The following is a 7634-nucleotide window of genomic DNA, read 5'->3' on the forward strand; positions in this document are numbered from 1 at the left end:
GTCACCCTGCACGTTGGTGGTGGGGCTGAGATGAGCATTCGTGTCTGGTGACCTTCCACCTGGTGCTCTCTCCAGCGGGAACTGACGCATGATGGAAAAGCACCTGGGAAGTCTGGATTTGAATTCCAGGGCTCTCCAACTGGTTTTTAGCTCTGTTACCTAGGGGATGTTGCTCAACTTCAGTTTCTTTATCTGTAAAAGGGGACTGAAAACACTCACCCCACGTCCTCTGCAGTCTCATGGTAAGGATTTGCTGAGTCATGTATGCAAAAGGGCTTTTACACTGTAAAGTGCAGTGCAGATCTGAAAAAGAATTGAGGTCCTGTTCTCTTCAAACCCACAGTACAGGCATGATTGTGAGTCTGCTCTGCTCCAAGGCACTAGAAGTTGAGTTTCTTAGAATCTTGCTACTCAAAGTATGGTCTGTGAACCAGCAGCATCCCCTGAGAACTTGTTAGAACTTGTTAGGAGCCACCAGACCTACTGAATCAGTATCTGCATTTTAGCAAGACTCCCAGGTGATTCCTGGGGATCCATCCACATGGGAAACAAAATAAGGCAAGTGGCCAAAAATAAATAGTCATTTGATAGGCAAACCACAGAATTACTTTAATGGGCTAAAATCTAAATAGAATTCCATTATAAATTGGAATGATCTGGCCCTGTGACATTAAGCAACATTCCCAAGGAGAGATAAGGCAAGGTCCTGTAGGCATTAGGGGCACGAAGAGAGGTTTCCTAGGGTTGGAAGTTTCTAAAACCAATATCCTCCAATCTATGCATGTTCTGCCTCCACCTCTCCCATTGTGTTCTCAGCTTGGACAATATCCTTTTTGGATGGCAGCTCAGATGTGAACACTGACCGTGAGTCCTGTGAAGACAAGCACAAATCCCAACCAGAGCCAGAACGTAAGAAATCTCTACAAATCCATCCTTGGCATCAAAAAGTGGTTTCCAAACAGGAATGTGTTAAATTCTGTCAATGGAAATGATTCTTCCTCTGTTCAGTGTGCAAAAGAACTGGGCTCCAGGAATTTTCCCAGCATGCTACGTAAACAGGGACAGTTATGGAAGGTGGTGGAAACGGGCATATTGTGATTCAGGACCCCAGACGTATCACGAGTAGACACGTTTTCACACGTAGGCTCGGATGAAAGATTTTAAAGCACTGCTTCTCCAATCAACTGGTTTGCAGCTACTAAACTCCCTGCACTGCCCCCGCCCCCACACACCCAAAGAAAAAACAGGACTGAGATGATGCATGTTGAAATGTGTACCTAAAGCCCCCATCCCCAAAGCCAGAAAGAGGATCCTCCTTCAGAGCAGAGCGGGTCTAGGTAGGTCCACGTCGGCAAAATCTCTTGTTATTCCTCACAAAATATTTTGGAAAATGGCTCTGAGAAGTCCTGCTTTAAGAACCTGACTTAACATTGTTCAATCCAGAATCTCTCAAAATTATTGGACATGGAACCTCATTAAGAGCGTTAATACGTTTCTGTGTGAGTGCTTTTCAGATGGTGCTTTGCAAACTGCAGACGTTAAGAATCCTAGGCTAGTGGAATTGCACTTGCTCACCTTTTGTCTTTGACTCCTATCGTCAGCAAGAGGCCCCCTGGTGCCGGACCTCAGCCTTGCTTCTGCGGCTTCCAGCCACTCAGGTGATCGTCCAAGGGGTCCTGGGGTGAAAGGGAAGGGTGGTGGGTAGCTAAGCCCCCCCGAGGAGGTAAGGGACTCTCTCCTGGGGGCATCTAATGAATTGTGGGAGGCGGCACCCCAGCCCTTGCATTTTCAGCTTTGAGAGTGTTAACCTTTTGGGGAAGAATAAGCACAGGGGTTAACACAGGACTTGGTGCTCTGGTGAAGCGACAAGAAACTCCCATTTATTGAGCAAGTATATACCAAACTCCAGGCTGAGCTCTTTCCACGAGGAAATTAATTTAATTCTCAAGACAATTTTACTAGGAAACTATTATATTCCCACTTGTCCAATAAAGACTGAGCATCAGAAATGTCAGTAATTTGCCCAAGACATTCAGCTAGCAAGTAGCAGAGCCAGGATTACCAGTCTGCCTGACTCCAGGTCCAGGGGTCTTTCCATCACACATGGCAGGAAGACCTCAGTTTGAGTCCCAGAATGTTTCCCCAGGTTCCGTACTTCCTCGTCTATAACGTGCTGTGAAGGTCCGATGATAGAAAGCAAGTAAGAGATGAGAGCTCACTGCTGGCCCAGCAAGTGGTGGCCACTCCCATTTTTGCTGACGGCAGTGGTGGTTTGGTTGATGTTAAAAGTGTGTACTCCTGCGCTGGACAGTGACTGGCCCCAATTCATCTGGCCCTGATCTTCCTCAGAGACTAGGGGAAATTATGTATTGGAAGCTCCCTCAACTAGCTGCCCCCAACAGCCATTCTCTGCCAAGATACCCTCTTTCAAGTCTTCCCCACCTTCCCCTGGAACATGGGCCCTGGCATAGGACCCATGGGCATTGACTTTGGGTGTCGAAGCTGGTGTGCGCGGACAGAAGGTCCTGTGAATGTGCCCTTTGTGCTCATGCAGATGGGCAAGGAAGACTTTCATTTGTCTTTTGGCTCTCAGAGGCCAGTTGAGGAGAGGAGAGAGGACAGACCTCTAACAATAATTTTGATTGCATACCTTACTATGCATGGTAAGGGCTGCCATAGAAGGCAGCAAAGGTTGCTATAGGAATAAGGAGAACCAGCCTGTGTTGAGGGGTGGCATTGGGAGACAGATCCCAGAGGAGGTGATGCCTGCACTGAATCTTGCAGGAGAAATTGGAATCACCCTGGAGAATAAAGGAGGAAAGCAATTCCAGGCAGAGGGAACAGTGTAAGCAAAGGCATGGGGGAGTATATGGGAAGAGAAGGAATTGGGGGCAGCTGAAGCAGAAAGTGAGAGTAGAGGAACAGTGAGGGTGCAGACGGAAAGGGCTCAGGTGATGAAGACCTGTCCGCCTGCTGGAATGACCGTGCCATTGTGATGCCGGACAGGGCTGGGCCCTGGGCTGCCTCATTTGGCAATGGGAGTTCTACCTTAGTGATGGTGATTTCCTTCCAGTGTGTGCCAACCACGGAGTGTGTCTGTGATTCAAGTTTTGTAAAGAATCAAATATTTACTTCCATTAGATCTTATAGGTAGCAACTAATGTTGAACCATCCCATTTTGTTTTCAATATTCAAGTACTTTTTATTCCATTTTTTGTGTAAGTCTGTTTTTCCCCAAAAATACAATTCGAACTTGAAGATACTAATAGATTGTATCTCCAGTTAGTTTCAACCCTCATTGTGGCATTCCCCAACAAAAGTCGTAGATGGCTAGTGCCAGAGGAGCCCTCAGAAACACACTGATAACTTCCTCCAGACCAGAGAGGCCGACTCAGTGAACACTAACCAAGTGCTGGTTACTGAAAGCCCCACACTGGGCCCTATGAGAAATACAGAATGAGTCAGAAACAACTCCTACACAAGCAGGCAATTACTGCAGCACAGGATACTGCAATACTGTTGCCCTTCCCCAGTGCAGAACAAGGGCCGGGCAGCTCAGAGAGGAAAACGTCACTCCCAGTAAGGGATTGAGGGAGGACTTCAGGGAGGAGGTGGCATGTGAGCCAGGATTACAGGATGGGGAGGAGGTGGCCAGTAGGTGACAGGGAAGAGGGTGCAAACCACGGGCCCCAGCTAAAGGCATCACGTTTACAAATGAGTAGGCAACAAGACTATGTGTGTGTTTATGTTTATGTATGTATATAATTATATAGTGTAATTACTAATCTACAGGATAATCTATCTCATTATCACATTTTACATCTGTTCTTCTAAATAGACTCAATCATTGGTCCTATACGTGGGCTCATATCCTCCCCCATGCAAAGCCTGATGGATGGTCAGTTGCCCTATCAGAGGCGGCATAGCAACAAGTTCTCAGTCTAGGATGCCCGCCTCTAGGGAGGGCTGACCTGACTGAATGTCTAAATGCCCTCATATTCAAGCAAATCCCTGGCCACTGCTGCAGCTGGTCCCACCCACTCGGTCTCCACAAGGGCAGGGACAACGCCTTTGCATTTTCCACAAAACCCCTGCCATCTCCATCCCCTTCCTCACACAAAGCTGCTGCTCCTGGCTGCTTCTGGCCTCACCGCATCCTCCTCACCCTTCCACTGTTCTCACCACGGGCCCAGCTGGTGCCCAACATGGCAGAGATCCCTGCCACCTGGGAATTGCTGATGGCATGGGCCCACCAGTGAGAGGGTGCAGCAAAGAGGGTTATCAATACTACTACTAACAATAACAATGAACTTTCATTGAATCCCTCCTTCTTCCTCACATCAACCCTATGTAAGATAGCTTCTATTATGCCCACTTTACTGGTGGGCAAAATGACATTTGGAGAAGTTTAGTACCTTGTTCAGCTTGTAAATGGCTGAACAGAGATTTGACCCCAACTCAGTCTGACTCCAGAGCACAAGTGGTTAATCACAAAAGTTCGTCTATGCATTGATTAATGGGGTGGGGTGAAAAGAGGAAAACATCTCGCCTGAGCCCACTGAGCAAGATGGAGATATAAGAACGGTGAACTGAGGCACGTAAATTGTTCCTAATCTCTGGTACTGTTTTTCAGGTTCAACAATCAAATCCATAAAATTAACGAAGTGTACTATTCGAGACCCAAACCAGCAAGTTCTGGTCCTAGAAAACGGGGTCCTCAAAGCAGTTCCAGACAAAGGTTCCACAACCTGAGGTGACTCTCAACCTTGCTTTACTCAGCAGAAGTGGTTCCTATACTCTCTCACTACCCCTTGGCCTCTATAAATGACCTCTCTCCCAATGGGGCAGCTCAGCCACTCCCTTCTCTGGGACAGGCAAAGGGCTTCTTCCTGGGGAAACAGCCTCTAGGGCCAGCTGGTGGTCGACAACAGTGAGGGTGAGGAGATGGGCCCAGAGACGTCCCCGATCTAAAAGAGGTTTCCCTAAAAGAGTTGGAAGGAAGGAGCCAGAGGCATAGGGAAAGGGAAATTCTGAGAATAGGGATGTCCTTGGCTCCTGGGCCAACCTCGGCATGAGAATTTGATGACATTGCTAACAGGAAGAGAGTTGTTGTACCCAAAACATCAACAGAAAAAAAGATTATTTTTCTACTCACCAGTTTTCAGACTTTTTCCAGAGACCTTTTATATATCAAGTACTAGTACCAAGAAAGAAAATCATATTTGTTTGGCTGTGTCTAAAGGGGAGCTCTGTCCCTACTGTGACAGAGTCAAAGAGCCAAAGCACCCCTCTTTGTGACTAAAGGTAAGAGATCTGGGAAAGAATTTTCCATGTCCTCCCATCCAGGGAGGTGGGGAGCCTTAAGGCTAAGGCTGAAAACCTAAACTTGGGCAAAGACTGCCCCGATCTTTCCTTCTTTCCTTCACAAAGTAGCCTGGCTACCTCATACATTCTCCTTCGTCTTTCAGAAAAAGAAAGTCAAAGAACTGAACTCACTGAACCATGACGCGCGTCTGCCCTTCATCTTCCTCAAGGAACAGGTTGGCTCCTACGCCACTTTGGAGTCAGCTGCGAATCACGGATATTTCGTCTCCGCCTCCAACGTTCCCAGGCAACCTGTGGGAGTGACGAAACACATAGGGAAAGAAAAAAACACTCAATTCGAATTTGAAAATACTGATGTGAATTTCAGGGCAGTACAAGACTGAATATACAAACGATGGCCAGACCACATATGACAATAGAACTCTGACTCGCAACTTCTACAGTAATTGGCCCAGAATCAGGATTTGGTCAATAACTGCCAACTTTTCTATTTTTGTCCCCCCTTCCAACTCAGGACCAACCAGAGAAAACCAACTATGCTCCCCAAACCAATCACAAAGGACGCTCCGCCTCTAGCTTCCCCATGCCAACAATTCCAATCAAAGCACCCCTGCAGCCCTCCTTTTGTTGTCACCATAGAGCTTTCCCACTCCTCTGCCTGCCTTTGAATCCCTGCCAAATGCAAGTGATGGTAGCTGACTTCGGTGCTAGAGCCAGCTCTGAGTAAGGAGCCACTGCTTGTTCTCACTTGAGTGGTCTTCGTTTATTTCCAGAGAATAGCAAACGAGAAAATTTCTTCTCCCCATTACATGTTGTCTTTACCCAGCAAGCACATAGGCTTTGTTTTCACTTGTGCCTTTAAAGTGTATGTAGTTTGGGATATAGCAAGTAGAGTGTGGTTAATTACAAAGTTCTAGGCTGAAATAAATTTCTGGGGAGTATGATCTCAGTGCCTGTGGGTTTGCTGATTTTCTAAACGGTCCGATCTCACTTGGGTGCCTGTTTCTCAAGATATAACCAGCCTATACTGGTTATCTCCTCCAGGAGGATCACCTGGATAATGCAAGCTCTAAACTTAGTGATGCCAGTGGAGGCTGGATGAATCATAGGGAAGCTGATCCTGCTGCAGGTGTAAACAGAGACATTCAATGGGGTCCAGGGTCAAGGGGTATGGCAAGGCACTGTGTGTGAGTCCTCAGTGGGAGAGGGTGGGGCAGTGGATATGAGCAAGTGGGAGGAGCCAGTGACAAAGAATCCAGCGCAGGTGGCAGACAGAAGCAGCTTGTGTTAGGTCTGAAGACAGGCAGCAGGCCCTCATCACTCATCTGGGTGTAGGTCAAAAGCAAGACAAGGTCCAGATCCTAGAGCAGGGTCGGGGTGCCAGGAACTCAGGCCCCAGGCACAAATTTGGTGGCTGGGGAGGTTGGAGGTTTGTATAGGTTTGGTTTCTGGGGTTGCATGAAACAGATGTAATGCTTAAAGCATGGAGTGGTCCTCATCCACTCAGAAACTGTCATCCGAAGCTGGGTAAGCCTAGTGAAAATTTGGAATCTGGAGGTCAGAGCCTCTTTTTGTTATGTTGTTGATCTTTCTCCTCCATATCCTTCAGAAACACAAACCCTGTTTGTGTCATCTTAAGACTAAAAGCCAACCATTTACCAAAACTCTAATTATGCCTTTCTTTTACAGTTCACTAAGCTATGCCATTACTTTCTAACTGAAAGTCTTGATACTTACAAAATTTGCTTACTCATTGGATTTATCTGCTGATATAGAGTCCAAAAGAGCATGACTAATATCAATACTAAGAATAAAATGACTTGATAAATCATAAGGTTTAACATTTTCGCTGCCTTTTTCTTCGACTAGACGCCAAAGAAAAGGGACAATCAAAACTACCTTGCCGGGCCAGCCCCATGGCTTAGCGGTTAAGTGCACGCGCTCCGCTACTGGGGGCCCGGGTTCGGATCCCCGGCGCGTACTGACGCACCGCTTCTCCCGCCATGCTGAGGCCGCGTCCCACATACAGCAACTAGAAGGATGTGCAACTATGACACACAACTATCTACTGGGGCTTTGGGGAAAAAAAATAAAGTAAAATAAAAAACTACCTTGCAGGGGGCCGGCCAGTGGTGTAAGCGGTTAAGTGTGTGCGCTCCGCTGCGGCGGCCTGGGGTTCGCTGGTTCAGATCCGGGCGCACCGACACACTGCCTGGCAAGCCATGCTGTGGCGGCATCCCATATAAAGTGGAGGAAGATGGGCATGGACGTTAGCCCAGGGCCAGTCTTCCTCAGCAAAAAGAGGAGGA

General features: G+C 47.4%; 1 long non-coding RNA gene across 1 annotated transcript; it reads right to left on the reverse strand.

The window, feature by feature from the left end:
- Window positions 1-436: 436 nt before the first annotated feature.
- LOC147912049 (uncharacterized) lies at window positions 437-5738 on the reverse strand. Its single transcript, XR_015550334.1, has 3 exons — window positions 5497-5738; window positions 1576-1676; window positions 437-871 (listed from the first exon to the last, which is right to left on the reverse strand). It is a non-coding gene; the product is annotated as an uncharacterized LOC147912049 (long non-coding RNA).
- Between the last annotated feature and the right edge of the window lie 1896 nt (window positions 5739-7634).

The sequence above is a fragment of the Ceratotherium simum genome, chromosome 40, assembly GCF_057802395.1.
Source record: "Ceratotherium simum simum isolate JZ-2026a chromosome 40, ASM5780239v1, whole genome shotgun sequence".
Classification (NCBI taxonomy): domain Eukaryota; kingdom Metazoa; phylum Chordata; class Mammalia; order Perissodactyla; family Rhinocerotidae; genus Ceratotherium; species Ceratotherium simum.